We start from the raw sequence: 19,946 nt of genomic DNA, 5'->3' as shown, positions 1-19,946 counted from the left end.
AATGCAAAAGTTGTTCCAATTTTGAAGCCGGATAAAAATCCAGCTGAAGCTTCTAGCTACCGTCCAATAAGTTTGCTTTCTTCAATAAGTAAACTTTTTGAAAAAATAATTTTGAATAGAATGATGCTTCACATCAATACGAACTCAATTTTTGCAGATGAGCAGTTTGGATTTCGCCATGGGCATTCAACTACTCATCAACTCTTGAGAGTTACCAATTTAATTCGTTCAAACAAATCTGAAGGCCACTCAACTGGAGTTGCTCTTCTAGACATAGAAAAAGCATTCGACAGTGTTTGGCATGAAGGTTTGATTGCTAAATTGAAAAAGTTTAATTTTCCACTTTATATAATGAAATTAGTTCAAAATTATTTAACTGACAGAACTCTGCAGGTAAATTAGCAAAATTCCAAATCTAATGGACTACCTGTTAGAGCAGGAGTTCCTAAGGGTAGCATTCTTGGGCCTATATTGTATAAAATTTTCACTTCGGACCTCCCTGATTTGCCTCAGGGTTGCCACAAATCTTTGTTCGCTGATGACACAGGCATTTCCGCTAAAGGAAGAAATCTTCGTGTTATTTGCAGCAGACTGCAGAAAAGTTTAGATATTTTCTCTTCTTATTTACAAAAATGGAAGATTTCTTTCAACGCTTCCAAAACTCAACTTATAATATTTCCACATAAGCCTAGAGCTTCGTTTTTGAAACCTAGTAGTACTCACATAGTCACTATGAACGGAGTTCTAATTTCCTGGTCAAACCAAGTGAAATATCTTGGATTAATACTTGACCAAAAATTAACTTTTAAAGATGACATTGAGGGCATTCAAGCCAAATGTAACAAATATATAAAATGTTTGTATCCTCTTATAAACAGGAAATCCAAACTTTGCATGACGAATAAACTTCTAATATTTAAACAAGTTTTTAGACCGGCCATGCTTTACGCTGTGCCAATATGGTCTTGTTGTTGCACTACCAGGAAAAAAGCACTTCAAAGGATTCAAAACAAAGTTCTGAAAATGATTTTGAAGTTGCCTCCCTGGTACAGTACTACCGAAGTACATAGAATTTCGAATGTTGAGACTTTAGAACAAATGTCCAACAAAATAATTAATAATTTCAGGCTAACATCGTTGCAATCCTCAATTGCAACGATTAATTCTCTTTATACTTAGATAAGATTTAGTTTTAGTTTTTAGTTTTAAGCTATCAATTGTTATACTGACATGCAGGTTTAAGAAACCTGTTTAAAATACTGAATTGCCAAGACAGGAACAATGTAAAAATACTTAGCCTTTTTGCACTTCTAACTAACACAATAAGAAATTATAATTACGAATCATAACATTAACTACACAGAAAAAGGAAAATCCTTTCTTCAGAAAAAGGAGCTTCCGCTCTTTCAAAGCTAACGTGTTTTTGATGTTCTCGTTGTTCCACACACCGTTCATCTTCATGGAGGAGGAAAAGCACAGCTTCATAATGAACAAGAATTTTGTGCATTTGTGATCGATCGCGCTGTGGTTGCACTTCATGATGACGTTCACTGCCAGGGATACGCTCGAGAACTCGAACAATCCGGAGGAGGAACTTTCCTATTTCAGCGGGAACATTCGCACTTGCGACGGGCGGCTGTCCTTGGTGGTGAATGCAGTCGCAGCAGATCTTCGGACGGCATACGGGTGAGGTATTGAAGAAGTGGAGAATGCGATTGCTGGCCTAGGAAGCGATTGTTCTTGGAGGTGCTGTAGACCTTGAAGTTGATCGAATTGTCCGGAAGGGTGTACGGGTTGGTGGACTCTGACAAGTAAGTCTGCTTGGAAAATGCAATTTGAATTTTGCTGATGTACGGGGAAACCCGAGGTGTGCTGAAGGTGTGCCGAGAAAATGTTATCCGTGATGCCGTCACTGAACACGCCAAGAGCAGACAGTCCTGGCCATGGATGTCGTCTACGCATCATAATCACCAACAACCAACTCGGCAACAAAACGGCCCTTTTCAGGGCCACCAAGTTCATTTAAGAAAAGAGTTAGAGTAGAATTTTTAAAGAACTACAAAAATAGTTTTCACTATTAAGTCAATGCTATTTTTTTCTCATTGATGGCGCTGTTCCATTGATAGTAAGTTAGAAATTTGGAAAAGTGGATGGAACACTTTGGATGCATATTATGGTTAAAATAAGTCAAAAGAAATCATTCATTATCGTTCAGTTTTTTCCTAGAAATTTTTGATAAATAGCATTTTCTTACAGGCTTTCTTGTTAAAAGGGAGGGAATTTTTATGTATTTTCTATGCAGAATATGCAAAATGGGAGGGACTTCAAATCTTAATCCTCCCTCCCCCACCAAATTTTACAGAGTTTCATCAAAATACATGGAATGTTGAGATATTGAGATCGTGAGAGTGAATTTTCTCTTTCAAATTTGAATGTTTTGGCTCTCTGGGGATTGGTAGTAAAGCGGTTAAAAAATGTATGGGAAAAAACTTTTTTTTATTTAATGATAGCTTATTTAACAAAAAAAAAATCCAGGAAAAAACTGAACGACAAAGTGCATAAACGATTTCTTTAGGTTGTCGTCAATTTTTTTTGGAAAGCTATGTAAAATTCACATGGATTTCATGCATTACATATGTGATATATTTTTGAGTGCATCCCCTGTTTCCAAGTTTGGTTACAAGATTACAACTCTGAAGAGCATTTTGTGTGGTCGTTAGGAGCGTGTGGTTCTGAATATGTCGATGCGTGTGCAAAATATGACGCAATTCCATCCTCCCTATTCGCACGCGCCCGAGGATCGGAGGCGAATGCCACTTCAACTTGTTTCATCTATACTTACTACTCTCTGACGACTGTGCTGGGAAAGCAGCATATGCATGTAGGTAATTGGTGGATTTGTTAGTTAATTCTACGCTTTTGGACAATGCTGGTTATTTACCAGTTTTTCAATAGTTTCTTGTTGAAAATCAACCTTCGGAAGCATTGTTATCAATCCGTAGCCATATTTCTGATCGATTGGTGATAAAATTATTGAAATTGGACCAGGGGCAGCTGAGTTATTAACGTTCAAAATCTTTCTTAATTTGTTACATGTTCCATTTTCGGTTTTCACAAAGTTTACCCCCATATAGAAATCAAAGACGTAGTCCTACGTCAAAAGACACATAATCTTTATTTTCATCCCACAAATAAATGTTATTAACCTCACAAATAAATTTGATTAGCCAAAGCAAATGAAATTAATTTCTTTCAGACTATTGATTTTATTTGCGGGAAGCCAAATAATTTTTATGTTCCCAAACTCGTTCTTAAATATATTTTTTATTTCTGAAATCTAATTGCAAGAAATATGTGATTTCACACATAAAAGGTATATGGAAATTCGCCTCGGTGTACCATGGAGTCAACGAAGCTATCGTTAGATTACAACGTGCGCTCAACAGTGCTGTTAATTTTTATATCATTCGATTGAAGATGAACCAATACAACCATTCAATCAATTATGTAAAAAAGTAGAAGAGTCTGTGCCTAGGGGCACGAACGGAAGCTTGACGTAGGACCGCTAGTGGACGGAACAAATGTGAAGAGCATTTAGTTCTTTTAATTGATCGATCATCTATTAACTAAACTCTTTACGTTTTTGAACTGTAGGCGTACCAAATTTGTAGTATTTTTTTCAAAGAGAAAGTTGATGAAGAGAATCGATCAAAATCACTTTCACCCTTGCTTCCAAGTTTGGTTACAAGATTACAACTCTGGAGAACATTTTGTGGTCGTTGAGAGCGAGTGGTTCTGAATACGGACAAACAGGCACAGATAAGTTCTATTCCAACTCTTAACTGTAATAAGCTTGTTGCCAAAGTTGGTGATTATTTAAGTGACAGACTTAACTGTTTGAAAAAGTTTTTTTTTTGAAAACATAGTATCTCAAAACATAGGACCTCAGTAACGACATCTCTCGGGCTTCTCGCGGAAAACAAGCTTGCTCGCTAACTCGCAAACAAAATTGCATACAAGTTCTATAGAATGTATAGAAACGTTTCGTACGTCAAAGTGATCAGATCCCAGCGCTACGGCGAGTAGTTCGCCGAACTTATAATATTCAAATCAACCGTTAAATGCGTGAACGAAGATACACCATGAAGTGTTACGTCTGTTTGTCTGTGATTTAACCTCCGAAATCGTACAGAGTGCGTCTCTGTCACTTCAAAGCGTAGGCGACATCTATGGGCGCTTACGCTTGGCGTGTTCAGAGAAGGTGACAGCATCACGGATCACATTTTCCAGGAACATTCAGCACATCTCGTGTTTTCTCGTAGATCAGACCGGAGATACGTTAGACACCACTACGGTGAGCCAGACGACGGATGGCTGTTATCACGAAGAACTTTGCGATGACGCTTGGCGCCTCCTTTGCCACGACCAGTCATTGTTGCTTGTTAGGTTACCTAACCTAACCTGCCAACATCTTCCTACTGCTGCTATTGATGCTTCTGCTACTTGATCACCACGTTGTCCGAAGCGAAAATGAGGTGAGGCTAGACAGCACCGCTCTTTTATATCTTTTCAGGTTAAAGCTGAATGATGTGCAACCAAGTGGTACTCGATTATGACGGCTGGGTTTAGGAAGAACGTTTATTGCATTAAAACAGTGATAAAATTATCACTTTTCACTTGTACATTGGACAATGCTTGACCTTACCACTTTTTCAATAGTTTATTGTTAAACATCGTTAGTCGGAAGCATTGCTATTGATGCGTCGAAATATTTCTGATCGATTGGTGATAAAATTTATCCAGGGGCAGCTGAGTTATTAATGTTCAAAATCTTTCATAATTGTGTTACATGTTCCATTTTCGGTTTTCACAAAGTATACCCCCATATAGAAATCACAGACGTAGTCCTACGTCAAAACAAATTCTCTCATGCTAATCATTTGAAGAGCCCCTTTCTCAATCGAAACTCATCGTCACTGTCAATAGAGTCACTCACTATCATATGATATACGACAGTGGAGTATGTAAGAAAATCAGTCAAATTGTCCCGAACAAACATGTTGACCCGATGTCGGATCAATTTAAGGCTAATTTAAGGTCGATGTCGTGTCAATTTTGGGTTTATGTCGGGTCAATGTCGGGTCAATAGCAAAGGTTCCATCCTCAGAATAAAGGTTTGTATATTTGCTCATTCTTCTATGCATGGCTTCCACCTTTGCTCGAGCGCAGCGCTACCATGCGCTACTGTGTATATCGCTTGAAGTCAGACAAAGTTGCCAGTTTTCTTGATATTTTGTCTTTGGTTACACTTAATTGAATGATATCAAGCGTTTCTCAAATGAGAATGATCCATGCCTTCGTCATATGACTAAGCAAACTGATATCACCCATTCGAAGGACATCCCTTTGATAGCGGATAGCTGCTTTTCTCATTTTCATCAAACATGTTCAATTGATTTTGATAATTAAAGCACTGGCGCTAAATATGGTATCCTCCGGATTTGACTTTCAACTTATATGCAGTAGAATTAGAACTGACTCTTTAAATATGCTAAGAAACTATCGTCAGAACCAGATTGTTTCTGTTGATATACGTACAAATAAATAATTTAATAAATACATAACCTATGGAAAAATTGCCATACGGCAGCATACCATAGCCAAAATGGCATAATTTTATCGATGAATTTCAAGCAGACAATATGTCTGGATATGTATGCCAACATCAAATCGCGTTCCCTTACTTGATCGGTGAAAATTGTGCGAAGATAAATGAATACCATGTATCATTTAACTCCTTCAAACGCACTGCCTGGGTCCACTAGAAGTGCAGATTGGGGAAGAAGATCACTTGGGAACATCAATTTACATATTTTAACGGACGCTTGGTCGATTTGACGGTATGTGGTTACGAAGTACTTATAAACCATCGTCCCAACTGATGTGCACATATGCCTAGTGCTGTAGAAACGAGGGCCGTCGATGTAATAATAGAAGTGACGACAAAAAAATTAAATATAATAAAACATATTGTCTGCCGCTCGTCGAGCTTATTCCGTGATACGACGAGGAAAAGTAGGATCATGTCCACCCATAGGAATATATCAAACAGCGTACGCGACATTCTTGAGTCGGTTGATGTCTCCTTCTTTCTTATACTTCCTCGCCTGATTTAGTCGCCTTGTAACGGCCGAAGGAAGCCACTCTGTGACCGACGGATGAATCTCACTGGCAAAGCGAATAAATTCTTACTCTTTCACATCAGCTATCGCTCAGCAGTCGCTTGCGGTGTACTATTTCGACGGTTTCTTTAATTTTATTGTCACTAAATTTAAATCGAGAATATAACATTTTCAAATTCCCAGGGAAAAGTCCTTCCTTAGGTGAAAATTCAGAGTGAAATCCGATAACATCAGAGAACGAAACATTTTATGTTCAAGAGAAATGTTTAAGTGGATGCGACAGGCTTTTTGCTTTGCAAATTTATATTTATAATCGTAAGCTACCTCGTTGTAATGTTCGTCGGGCCGTTCCTCTGCTTGAGTTGCCACGCGGAAAGAACGACCCGAAGGAACTTTCGCTTGGTTGCAACACTATTCTAGGGCCCAGATCGTCCTCATATGTAGATTGGGATGACTGTTCTAGGAACCAGACAGCAAACAAATAAAGCATGTTGCACTGTTGCAATGCACGATGGCGTTTACAACTTAAATGTGTCGACACAAAATCTATTTGGACTGCAAACGATGTTGATGAACTCATTCCTGAACAATGGGTAATTTTTTATGCTCATCAAGGCAATGCAACTGTCAACTGATATGATGCGATGTTCGAAGCACGCATTCTCACATATTTAAATTCACTAGGAACTGATATATTTTATACAGATGTCGACTTATCTTCACTAGTTCAACCAGCATACGAATGGTAGACGTGAAATACTCTTGGAAATATGTTATTAACTACTATTACTATTTGAGCATAAAAAAGGATAATATTAGTCCGCTGAAAACAGTGAACATACTTTCATGATTTGCAAAATACCGTTGAACCTCAAAACGAGCAAACCGCAACTAGATAGAAACCTTTTTTGAAATGCCTGCGTTAGGGTGGGTCATGTTTATATGGCGTATCATGCTCCTCATTGCTCTTCCAATTTCCCCAGGTCCCCAGCAACTGTGATAAATTTAAAAGGATTTGGATGCGATCAGGATTTGTGGTAGATTTTTAAATTTATAGTATGGGAAAAAATCGGATAGAAAATATTCATTTACTTTCCAAAAATGTAAACACATTACTTAAAATCACCGTTATTTTCATCTAAAAAACTTCAAATATACACACTTAGCAAAAACTAATTTTACACATAACAGAATCCATCTTTGACAAAAAAAGATGTGATAAACATGTCATGTAATATTAAGGCTGTGTTCTATTTGGTGAAATTTCACTTTAAATTGACTGATGCAAAATTTTCAAATAAACCTGCTTTTCCAGCAGACTTATTTCTGACAGACAAGCAATCAATTTTGACAGACACCTTCTTGAAAATTGGTCGATCAACAACAGAGGGATTCTCGAACATCTTAATTTATTTTCGAAGTGTCAAATTTAAGTGAAATTTTTTTCAAATGGAACATAGCCGCTCCGAGACTGAAAAGTTCGTTGTTCGACGAAAAGTACGTTTGATTGAGCTATAATTCCCATCTGTTATGACTCAAATTTATGTCAATATGGACGCTGGTATATGTCACTCTCTCAGCACCTAAATCTACATGATTTTTTCTAAGTGTGTATGATGTGACCAATTTAATAGATTTTGTGTATGGAATGTAACAAAATGGTAATTATGTATTGTGATCTAAACTCATAGTACAGCTGTCACTGGATGGTCCCCCGGAAGATCTGGAACATCCGTACAAATTATTACCTCATATATTTGATCTAAAAAGGTCCGGATTTGTGTCTGCAACATTGTGTAACGTAACAAAATGGGGGTCATAAACTCTGAGTGGTCCAGTGGTTCTCTAGAAAATCCAGAACTTACATCAATATGAATGCTTAAGTGTGTGTGTGTGTGTGTGTGTGTGTGTGTGTGTGTGTGTGTGTGTGTGTGTGTGTGTGTGTGTGTGTGTTTTTTTTTTTTTAATAGTAAGGTTTAGGAAAACTTCAAGAAGCCTGGCCTGTAGTGAAGGTGGCACGGTGTGGTATCCACTAGTTGCCTAGTGCAGCTCCACTAAAACCCATTCCTTACTCTCTCCTCTGCCTGGATCCCCCCGGGACCACTGTGAAGCGACTACTTCGGGGGGTGCCTGTGCTCATGCACTTGTCGTACTCTCAGCGCTAGCTGGCGTTGCTAGATCGCTGCTCTTCTCTCCATTTACGCTGCAGCTCTGACATAATCTGCGTGACTGCCCTGCTGACGGCATTCCAAGAGTCCTCCTCTCGACACATTTCATCAACGACATTCTCCACGTTAAGGACGGGCATCTCCGTTCGCACTGCCTCGAACCTTGGACAGTCAAAGACCACATGCTCCGGTGTTTCATCGACGTTGCCACACTCCGGACAGAGGGGTGACGCTGCGTGTCCGAACCGATGCAGGTATTTCCTGAAGCAGCCGTGGCCAGACAGGAACTGCGTTAGGTGGAAATTGACTTCTCCGTGTTTTCTGTTCACCCAGGTCGAAAAAATCGGTATTAGTCTATGTGTCCATCTACCGTTCTCCGTCGTGTTCCACTCCTGTTGCCACTTAGCCAATGACTCCACTCTCACAACTTTCCGTACTCTTCCGGCTTCTCTCTGCCTGTAGCACTCGCTGTCCTCCACCAGGGTGATGCCGATAGGGATCATACCGGCGATAACGCATACTGCTTCCGACGAGATGGTTCTGTACGCACTCACGACTCGCATGGCCATGAGCCGGAACGTACTGCTCAGTTTCCTTTGGTTCTGCTTCGTTTCCAGCGCTGGAACCCAGGCTGGACCTCCATATCTCAGTATCGATGATGACACGCTGGCCAGAAGACGCCTCTTGCTACTGCTGGGACCAGCGTTGTTCGGCATGATTTTAGCTATCGCGTTGATGGCCTTCGAAGCCTTCTCACAGGCATATTCGACGTGGCTGTTGAAGTTTAGCCGGTCATCGATCATCACTCCCAGGTATTTTAACACACGCTTCGAGGCTATGGTGTGCTCCCCGACGGTGATTTCTGCCCGCTGTACCGCTTTACAGTTACTGACCAATAACACTTCCGTTTTGTGGTGGGCTATTTGCAGCTTCGCTCCTTTCATCCAGTTACCAATCATGTCGATTGCCTCGGTTGACAACACTTCCACCTCTTCCAGCGTCTCGCCTGTTACCGTCAAGACGACGTCGTCCGCAGAGCCAACGATCTCAACTCCTTTGGGCAGTTTCAGCGTTAGCACGCCGTTGTACATCCCATTCCAGAGCGTTGGACCAAGGATGGAGCCTTGTGGAACTCCCGCTGTGATCCTAATCGATCTCTGTCCCATGTCTGTCTCGTAGACCAGAACCCGGTTCTGGAAATAACTCCTCAGGATCCTGCACAGGTAGTCAGGGACCCTCATTCTATGCAGTGCTTCGGTGATGGCCTCCCAGCTGGCGCTGTTGAACGCATTCTTGACGTCGATCGTTATCACGGCGCAATATCGATATCCTCTCCGCTTCTGTTTGGACGCCTTTTCAGCTCTCTCGACCACTGTCCGAATTGCATCCACCGTCGATCTCCCTTTCCGGAATCCGAACTGCCTCTCCGACAATCCGTGCTCACTCTCCGTGTATTTCGTCAGCCTGTTTAGGATGATCCTCTCCAAGAGTTTTCCGAGTGTATCCAGCAGGCATATAGGCCTGTATGATGCTGGATCCCCCGGCGGTATTTCTGGTTTCGGCAGCAACACTAGCTTCTGTATCTTCCACCTGTCAGGGAAGTGACCCTCGTTCAGGCATTTCTGCAGCACCATCCTGAACATGTCCGGGGATGACTGGATCGCCGCTTTCAATGCTACGTTGGGGATTCCATCCGGACCGGGAGCTTTCTTCACCTTCAATTATTTCGCCACTACTACGAGCTCTTCGTTGGTGACTTCGACGTTATCTCCCTCTCCTTCTCCGTACGGTGTAGGTGGCCAGGTTGTTGGGTCGTGCTTCGGGAAAAGTCCTTCCACGATGACTTTCAGCTTCTCTGGGCACATTTCAGCGGGCATCGTTGGACCTCTGATCTTCGCCATCACGACTCGGTATGCGTCGCCCCAGGGGTTGGCATCAGCGTCTCGACACAGCTCCTTAAAACAGTTCGACTTGTTCTACTTTATCACTCGTTTAAAAGCGGCCCTGGCCTCTCGAAATACTTCTCTTCGTTCCTCTCTGTCTGCTTCCGTTCTTGCTCTCTGAACACGTCTTCTGGCTCTGAGACAACTAGTGCGGAGAGTGCTAAGTGCCTCGTTCCACCAGTATACTGGACGCCGTCTGTTATTTGGCTCCAGTTTCCTCGGCATGGTCGTGTCACATGCTTTCACTAACGTTTCTGTCAGCTCGTCCGCGTTTAGATCTGCGGGACTCCTGTCCACACGAAGTGCATCAACGAACAGATCCTTGTCGAAAGCCTTCGTCTTCCACTTCCGGTCACAAGTTCTCGTCCTCCGTACTGCCACAGTATTCCGTTGGCCGATGCCATATCGTATCGCCTGATGGTCGCTATGGGTATATCCTTCTCACACTCTCCAATCCATGTTTGCCATCAGCGACGGACTGCAGAAAGTAACGTCAATAATGGATTCCCGGCCATCCCTGCGAAAAGTGCTGCTAGTGCCTTTATTGGCCAGCATAACTTCCAGTTTTGCCAGAGCTTCCAGCAGACTGTGCCCTCTTGCATTGGAACATCTGCTTCCCCACTCCACAGCCCAAGCATTGAAGTCTTCTCCGATGACTACCGGTCGTCGTCCGATCAGCTCTTCGGTAAGTCCATCCAGCATCTCATGGAACTTCTCCATCGTCCATCTGGGGGGTGCGTAACAACTACACATGAATATTCCGTTGATTTTGGCGATCACGAAACCTTCGTATGAGCTCGCAACCACTTCTTGAATGGGGTATCTGCCCATAACTTGTATAGCAGCCATCCCAGCTCTATCCGCCACCCAGTTACCGTTATCGGGAGGGACTCGATACGGTTCCGCAATGATTGCAACGTCGCACTTTGGTTCTGTTGTTGACTGCCACAACAGTTGCTGAGCAATGTCGCAATGATTGAGGTTTATTTGGGTTACCTCCATTACTGTTGGCCTGCCATCGCCTTCTTGAACTCTGAGCACCTGAAACTTCCTGTCACATGGCCATTTCCGTCCTCCTTTTTGCAGAGCATGCACCTCGGTTGCTTTGTACAGTCTTTTGCTACGTGCCCCTTCTCTCCGCATTTCCTGCACAGATCAGATCTGTCTGGGCCTTTGCAGTTTCTCGCCGAAGCCCATGCATTTGTAGCATCTCTTCATTTTCTTAGATACCCGAGGAATAGCTTTCAACAGGCACACTGACCACCCAACCTTGATTCGGCCTGTCTTCAGCAGCTCGTTAGCTGCGTCCGAAGGAAGTCGTATCGATGCAGTCTGCGTGCCACCATACGCCTTTCTCAACCGAATTGCCATCGGTACGTCTCCCAGGTTGCATTGCACCTTCAGCGCACTCTTCAACTCGTCTTCTGTTGTGATCTCGTCCAGATCCCTGCACTCGATCACTGACTCCTGGGATAAGGCTCTTACGTTCGCCGTCTCGCCAAGAGATTTTTCGACGAGCTTCTTAAAAGCTGCCCTCTTAACCGTAGGATCCCTTTTCAGCTCAAATAGCATCTCGCCTTTCTGGGTTCACCTGGTTTTCACCACGTTCTCGCCTAGTTGTTTCAACTCCGGATTCTCTTTCACTTGCCGGAGGAGTGCTGCGTAGGACGTTTTGTCCTTCCTTCTTCTACTCTTCCTTCTTCCTCGCTTCCTCTTCCTTCTTCCTCACTTCATCTTCCTTCTGTTTTTTCTTCCTCTCCTTCTGGTTCTCGACTTTACGCCACCCACCATTTTCTCCCATCTCCTTGATGCCTTCCTCGTCCTTGCGTTTTTGGGCTCCTCCTCATCTCCTGGCGTGTCCCTATCTCTCTTTTCAGGACGTGGATTTGTGGGTCCCTTCAGCGTCTCATGTGCTTCAGCCAGTCTTATGCTCTCCTTGGCCTCCTGGAGAGCCTTTTCGGCATTTTCGGCTCTTTTTCTCCACTCATGGAATTCCCGATCTGCCCAAGGGGGACGACTCTATCTACGATGCAGAAAAAATTGTGTTATGATGTGGCTAGCTGCACGCACGCTGAGTAGATAGAAAGAAGATTGTTGACGATTCTGAAGATTTCCTGCAAGAAGATGATGCGCGATGCAAGTAGATGCGACAAATGAAAAAAGATTTTTCGAAGATTGATTCGCTAGTGTGAGATTTGTTGAGCATCTAAACTTGAGATTCAGATGTGTCGCCCCCCTCGGATCTGCCACTGTTATGCCGGATTTGATTCCAGTCACAAGTTGCTTGATCTCTTTGTGTACGTTGTTTTTATCCTTTACGAACACATAGAGATTATCGATCTTCCTCCTGACCTCTGTCATTTTGGATCTCCCAAGCTGCAGTTCATGCTGTTTGCCACTGCTGGATTTCGGTGTGAATATTTGGCATGGCACCGCACCTAGCTGCTCTCCTTGGGATCCATGCTGTTCCACTTAGGGTATGCTACTACTGGAACTCGCTGTGGTCACCTGGTTCGACGCTGGTGATTTCTGCAACTTTCCGCTTCTTGCGAACACGTTCGCTCCTCCGTTTTCAATTTCTGGCGTCTAGCCGTCGTCCTTCATATTTATTTTTGGTTTTTTTCACTTTCATCTTTTTTGTTGTGTTCTCCGATTTTCTCCATTCCCCCCTACGGGCCGCTATCTCCACTCGTTGTATGTAGTCTCCTATCGTGATCCCATGGTTGTCTATGCAAGCAAGGAGGCCATGCTAGGGTTGACACGGTCCTTCATGGGGGCCGTGTTCAGAGCCAGATCGGCGTAAGTCAGGAATGTTACATCTGAGCCTACTACTCACCAATCACCAATTGGTGACGAGTTTTGAACGTATCCGGAGGCCTGCCAAGGTTTTACCGGGACGGGGGCAGCCGCACTATTAGCATAGAGGTAACTCTAAGACCACTGGGTCCCGAAGAAAATCATTATTATTTTTGGCTCACTCAGTACCAGAACAACGGTCCCAAGCAGTCCCAAGCTATTTCACTCACCCCTGCATGTTCTGCATGAATCCACACACCCCTGATGTTATCTGTCAAACTATCATAGCGAATCAAAACAAACATAGTGTAGTAATAGAATTTCAACTAGAATAGGCTACGTTAACCGTTTGCTTGGGACCAATAGGCTACTAAAGTGGTGAGCCAATTTAAAATCGTTAGTTTCGTATTGATTGTTGCTATTAGCCCACTCGCCATTTCAAGAAGGTGTCACCAACAATCAATACGAAACTAACGATTTTAATTTGGCTCACCACTTTAGTAGCCTATTGGTCCCAAGCAAACGATTAACGTACCCTATTCTAGTTGAAATTCTATTACTACACTATGTTTGTTTTGATTCGCTATGAAAGTTTGACAGATAACATCAGGGGTGTGTGGATTCATGCAGAACATGCAGGGGTGAGTGAAATAGCTTGGGACTGCTTGGGACCGTTGTTCTGGTACTGAGTGAGCCAAAAATAATAATGATTTTCTTCGGGACCCAGTGGTCTTAGAGTTACCTCTATGGTGTCACCCTTCTTTACTTAGGGAGCAGAATAGCACGACTGTCAACCCTGTAGCGTGGTATCCAATCCATTGTGCCGTGTCTCAGCCTTGGTACTATCTTCGGTTCCAAGCTAATCGATGCACCCCTCGAAACATAGGAAAATCCACGAACCCCTCATTTTATCTGTCAAACTTTTATAGCGAATCAAAACAAACATAGTGTTGTACTAGAATTTCGACTAGAATGGGGTACGCTTATAGATGTACTTGGGACCAATAGGCTAGTCAAGTAGTGAGCCAATTTAAAATCGTTAGTTTCCACCGGTTGACTCTACTCTGGCCTACCAGGGAGATTTACTGACGGAGAAAAACTGCACACATATACCAACATTACTTGCCATGATTTTTCATGATTTACATAAATTCAGCAATTAACGGCGCCGGTGGTATAGTGGTAAGCGTGATTACCTCTCACCCCAGCAGGCCTGGGTTCAATCCCAGTCGGCGCCGCCGGGATGTTCTGAGGCATAACATCTCTGATCACGCCTTCCTTCGGATGGGAAGTAAAGCCGTTGGTCCCCGGTTCATGAGTTGATGGGTCAATAGGTAGGGTCCAGGTGTGGGAGCTGCCTTCCTGGCACGTCGGTAGCATTGGTGCTCATCACGGAAAACAAGATCGACGGAAAAACAAACCAAAGGAAAAAATAAATAAATTCAGCAATCGACTAAATTTTTAATAGCGATCAAATATATCCATTAGTACCGTCCCAATGACGCGTATCTCGACTTTAAACAAATGTTTTTCCTTGGTGGATTAATCATAAAGAGTTGGGTTCAAATGAAAGAGCTAATCATGAAAACAAACTTCAAATACTCAGTATACCTAAAATAATCAGTTTTCGCGTAAATAATAAAACGCACGTGCAGTGGCTTAGCGTGACTGGGTGACACCCAGAGCGGGTTCGCCGGGTGTTACACTCTAATCATCAAAAGTTTTTATATAACATAAAAATGGACAAAACTGGAAAACGGACAATACTTAACAACTCAACTGATCTATGAATTTCTCTATATTTGCTCATGTATTTCTAAAATAAGGAATGCTACACTTTCACTAATTTATTGGGTATTTACCTTCTTTTTGTTTCTTGCTTTATTAGTTTATCTTTCCGGAAGTGATGGGGCTCCGGAATGGATACCTTAAGAGTCAAAAATTGAGTTTCCAGAAAGGAGTACCCTAATTACAAAGTAGGTAAATTAGAGTTGGTAGTGTAGAGGTTTGTCGTGTTTCCGTGGTGTACTTACGGTTCAGTCACTGGCGTTGTACCGTCCCGACCAACCATTTATTTAGATTTCTTCAAATTGCGATATATCGGCCTTTAGCCATTCATATAAAAAATCGATAGCGATCGTCACCATTTCATGAAGCCATTCAAAGCTACTCCAAGTCTAATAATGAATAATTTATAAAGATTTTTATCAAAATCTCGATACCAATCGTTAACGATGTAAAGATATCGATTTATGTTACCAGTTCAGTACTGATCTTTACGTGGATTTATTTGAAACGTAATTAAATATTATAAAAAAATATTTTTTGCGAAGCGTGGAAACTTAATTTCTTAAACTTAAACTTAATTGAATCATCTTAGCCAGACGGTGATCATCAACAGAAGTAAACATATTTCTGTCAATTACAGTGCTGATATTTTTAAGACTTTTTTAACTGCACAATTACTAGTTTCGATCCCATGCCATTTAGGGTATACTGATTTCGTTGTTGGTTGCTGATCCTCGGGTCTACAGCTGCTGTTGATGACCTTCCCAACGACTGCAGAACATACTCTTGTACATGGTGTGTCGAATTTTCTGTACATTTATTCATGCATCTTTGAAATAATTTGTCATAACATTAAAACAGTCAGTCGTCAAGGTTTCAAGTTTCCTCTTTCGTTTAAAAATGCCGAGAATCTTACCACGGGTTCTTAAAAAAAGACCGAGAGCATATCGACATAAACTTAAAGAGCCACAATTGCAAACATTTGCTTCGCCGCGGCCACGGACGTGCCTCCCCATTCATTTACCGGATGCTGATGCTTCTTGCCATGAAGTACAGAATTCGTCAACGGAGAGTGCCTCTTCGAACGAATTTATGGATATAGAGTATTTGGATCAAGCTTTTGACGAGACAATATGGAAAAATCTTGATCCGTTGACTGAAAACGAGTATGGAAACAATGTTAGTGACGGATTTAATTTTATCAATGCACACGTTTGTTAGCTATTAATTTGTTTTTTAATGTGTTTCCTATGCAGAATACAGATGAATCAATTAGAACAGCTGATGTTTCTCCCAGCTTCCAATTGAAAGCAGATCTGGCAGGTTGGGTTTCAAATTACAGTGTTCCGTTGGCCGGAGTCTCCGATTTACAGAAGATTTTGAAGGAACATACTGGATTGGATTTGCCAAATGATGCGTGTAGTCTTCTTAAAACACTAAGAAAATCCAACGTTCGGGAAATGTGCAATGGAGAATACATTCACATTGGTATAGCGGAGTTTTTGAACCAGTTCAATTTGATGGATCATATCAAAGAAGGACGACCAATTATGCTATCTTTTTCGGTAGACGGAACACCTGTTTCTAAAAGTGGTGCGAACGATTTTTGGATTATATCGGGAGCTATCCATACCGAAGGGTTTATACGGCATATATTCATCGTAGGAATTTTCAATGGACCATCGAAACCAACATCTTTTAACGCATTTCTCAACGAGTTTGTCGATGAAATGAAGGAGTTACTTACTACTGGATTTCATAAAGATGGTAAGGTATATACCGTGAAAATAAAATGTATCGTCGCAGATGCACCAGCAGTAGCGTACATCAAGGGTATAAAATCACACGGAGGATATTCAGCATGTCCAAAATGTGAAACCCGGGGGACGAATATTTCCGGTTCGAGGAAAATAGTATATCCCGAAGTCGATGCTCCTCTACGTACCGATTCGAAATTCAGACAAAGAATGTCGAATAATGATAAAGATGACCCCCACATGTCCAAAGACCACACTATTTTGGAAAACTTACCAATTGACATGATTGAAGACTTTGTAATCGACAAAATGCACGCTGTTGATGAAGCAAACTGTAAAAAAATATTAGTTGCATTCACAGGAAAGGCTAACCCACAAAAGCTAACGAAAAAAAATATGAAAGAAATCGACGATCGAATCAAAGAATGCACAGAATATGTACCAATGGAATTTCAAAGAAAGCTTAGGACCCTTAATTACGTTTCAAAAATGAAAGCAACAGAATTTAGAAATATTGTTTTGTATGCAGGACTAGTCATATTCCATCAGATAATTCCTACAACCACATTTTCCCATTTTTTGAATTTTTCAGTTGCCATTCGAATTCTCTGTTGCCCATCACTATATGAAAAGTACAACAAAGTCGCGAAAAAGTTACTGATCTCATTTGTTAATAGTTATCCTGAGCTATATTGAAAAGAGACGGTATCGTTTAATGTTCACGTTCTTTTACATCTAGCAGATGATGCCAAAAAACATGGTCCTTTGGATTCGTATAGCTGTTACCCGTTTGAAGCCGATATAAAAAAGATAAAGCGATATTTACATGCTCAAAGCAAACCCCTACAACAAATATTCAACAGGCTTCAGGAGGAACTCAACTCTGTTACTGGTGTGGAAGCAAACGATAACTCACTCAATTTAAGCCATTTTGAATATAATCGTCATAAATTTTATAGATTGACCTATCCTAATTTCACTGTTCGGGCAGATAAGAAAAGTGACAACTGCATCATGTGGAATTCTTTAAACGAAATTGTTATTTTGCGAGTGAGTTTTTTTGAAAAAAAAGATGACAGTATCTATGTTACAGGACACGAGTTTAAAGTAGAAGAATCACTGTGTAATTCAAAGTTGACGTTAAAATTGAGCATGCTTTTGGGAAATTTCGAAAACTGTGTAAAGACATTTCCTCTAAATCAATCATTGCATATTGCAATGGTTTGCTTACCATACAATTTATATGGCTCGGATTATTTTGTAACACCACTGATTCATACATTTAAATAACAATAAGATTATAACAGGTGTTATAGTTTGTTACCGCTTTTATTAAAAAAAAAAACAAGAGCAAAACTTTCATAGTTTTTGAGCATTTTAATCACTTCTTTTTAATTTCAAGATCTTACTCAGTGTCCTCATCCAAGACTTCATCCTCATTGTGGCCATCGTTAAGGGGGTATTCCCAATCTTTTGCCTTTTTTCGGCCTGTTTTTCAATTAATTTTTTTCAATGAAAATGAATAGTAATGCGCCTAACTCTTTGGGATTCTTGTTTATTGAACATTAAAGTTTACAAATAAATTTTTTTCGACATAAAAAAAGACATTATTGACGTCACAAAATGGCGGCAAACAGACCCCTGTTCGCCGCAAACGCCTGGACGGGCGAAGACTTTTCTCTGGAACGGCTTCATCTGAAACAGATTTCGTGATGAAATTAATAATCTGCATAAGATTCTCTGGAGCTTCTCCCGTTGGCAGCAAAAAATCTTGCAAATTAACAAAATGGCGGCCATATGAAAAAACAGGCGATTTTTAGCCCGCTTTTTTGCAGCTTTAAGGTGCTTCAAACAATGTTAAATGTTAATATTTTTGGCTGAAAGTGGGAGAAGCTCCAAAGAATTTAATAAGGAACAAAATGCGCAAAGATTCAAGTCAATATCTCTTATAGTTTCTGAGAAAAATCTTCGCCCGATAAAAAAAATGTGGTTTCGAGAAAAACGCGTTTAAAGTTTTGACTTTAGTTAAAACCATTTGGGGGTTCTTACCATTAGTCAGCTATGCCTGGACACCGAATTCGCTGATCGGAAAACGGCTTGGGGGGATGAAAGTATATAGTCTAAAGTACAAAAAAACGTGAAAAAAAAATTTGATTTTTTGAAAAAAAAGATCGGGAATACCCCCTTAAGCTCCATCTTAAGCAGCGAAACAGTCAAATTTTGCCTGCTGACTCGTTGTCGGCTTACGGACCCAGATTGCTTGCGTTTACTGCTCCTAATCCGATCACATGCGTGTTGCATTTGGTACCGGTACCGAAATTCGGCACACGCTTGGGCTGCTGGGTTCTCCGTGTTGTCAAAGAGCGAATGATCGACGAGAGCTTCTGTAAGATGCAATAATATGTATTATATTTTGAATTCAGCAAAAATAAACTACTTACTTATTAATACTTGTGTCGAGCACAAACTTTTGAGTGCTTGTTTGCCACCAGCCCCAGAATAGTTCACTTGAGAATGCAATGCAAGGTCATACACTTTCTCAATGAAAGCCATGGTTATCTCTTTCAGAGGCTTTTTAAACAGTACGAAAGATGCTAAGAACTTTTCCAGCAAATAAACGATATGAGTTCACTAATAAGCAACATAAACAGAACATAAATTGTACCACTTACAAATTTCTTTTTGTTGTCGTTTTTTCCCAGCAACTCCTCGAATCTGATCAATGCATCAGTGGATCCCAGAGGCATGAACTCTCTAATCGGATTAAAAAAATCCTGTGTTGATGTTGACGATGTAACCGGTGGCAATCCTTGCTTTACCAGGATGCAACTCCTTAATAAAAGTCACATCGGCCTGTAGCGCCCTTATTGAATCCGCTTGCTCGTTGTATACATCTAGCGGAAGTGTCACTACTACTGCCTGATTATTTTGAGCTTCCTCCAGCACCTCTTCCTCAATTTCAGGATTGAAACTTGGATCGGACATCTTCGTGTTTATTTGTTCATTCAGAAATTTTATAAACATAGCCATCTGTCACATGATGTATCGAACTCTTTTTACCCAGCGGTGCAAATCGATAACAAGGGGATTATGAATGTGCATCGATGGCCTTTTTTTTTGTCTTTAGCGAAGTGCAACGATACGATGGTATAAGAATTTAAATAGTTCTAGATTAATATCTATGAAGAAAGCTCAAGCCCTTTAGAGAGTTCATGCTTCCTGGGATTCCATAGAGGGAGTGCGCTCTGTGGTGCTGGGGACAATTACATTGAAATTCTCCAAAGTGTATGGTGCATTTCAGCCTGAGATTTC

The 19,946-nt window shown here is 41.3% G+C and overlaps 1 pseudogene; it reads right to left on the bottom strand.

The window, feature by feature from the left end:
* Positions 1-1,604: 1,604 nt before the first annotated feature.
* Positions 1,605-19,619, bottom strand: LOC135701786 (uncharacterized; annotated as a pseudogene).
* Between the last annotated feature and the right edge of the window lie 327 nt (positions 19,620-19,946).

Source organism: Ochlerotatus camptorhynchus, unplaced genomic scaffold (assembly GCF_037179485.1).
Source record: "Ochlerotatus camptorhynchus isolate MF236.1 unplaced genomic scaffold, CSIRO-AGI_Acam_v1.1 ptg000176l, whole genome shotgun sequence".
NCBI lineage: Eukaryota > Metazoa > Arthropoda > Insecta > Diptera > Culicidae > Ochlerotatus > Ochlerotatus camptorhynchus.
Note: the sequence above shows the minus strand (reverse complement) of the source record. Positions and strands in the feature narration are given on the sequence as shown.